At 30.8% G+C, this 338-nt stretch overlaps 1 protein-coding gene across 1 annotated transcript in view; it reads right to left on the bottom strand.

The window, feature by feature from the left end:
* The window catches only part of EMH_0072560 (uncharacterized protein), a gene marked incomplete at both ends in the record, with an annotated part of 2,495 nt that overhangs the window by 1,967 nt on the left and 190 nt on the right, over positions 1-338 (bottom strand). The window lies entirely within an intron of this gene.

Below are 338 nucleotides of genomic sequence, written 5' to 3'. Positions count from 1 at the left end.
AAAAAAAAAAAAAAAAAAAACAAAAAAAAGAAAAATATATTTCGCCTCCCCCGCCTATGCCTCGATATTCCCCCTAAGAGTTTAAGGAGCGTGTACACCCCAACACAGCCACTTTTTTTTCTTTTTCTTCTTTCTGTCTGTCACTCTTTGCTTCAACACTATCCTTCATCTTCTCTGCTGCTTTCATGTGATTTACATGGAGTGTACGATCAATCCAATGAGAGAATAAAGAGATAAGGCAAGAGGATAAAAAGAAAGAAACAGAGGTGAGCAAATAAAAAAACAAACACTAAAATATATATATATATATATATATATATAAATAAATATAAAAATAA

The sequence above is a fragment of the Eimeria mitis genome, genomic scaffold, assembly GCF_000499745.2.
Source record: "Eimeria mitis Houghton genomic scaffold, Emh_scaff4112, whole genome shotgun sequence".
Classification (NCBI taxonomy): Eukaryota; Apicomplexa; class Conoidasida; order Eucoccidiorida; family Eimeriidae; genus Eimeria; species Eimeria mitis.
Note: the sequence above shows the minus strand (reverse complement) of the source record. Positions and strands in the feature narration are given on the sequence as shown.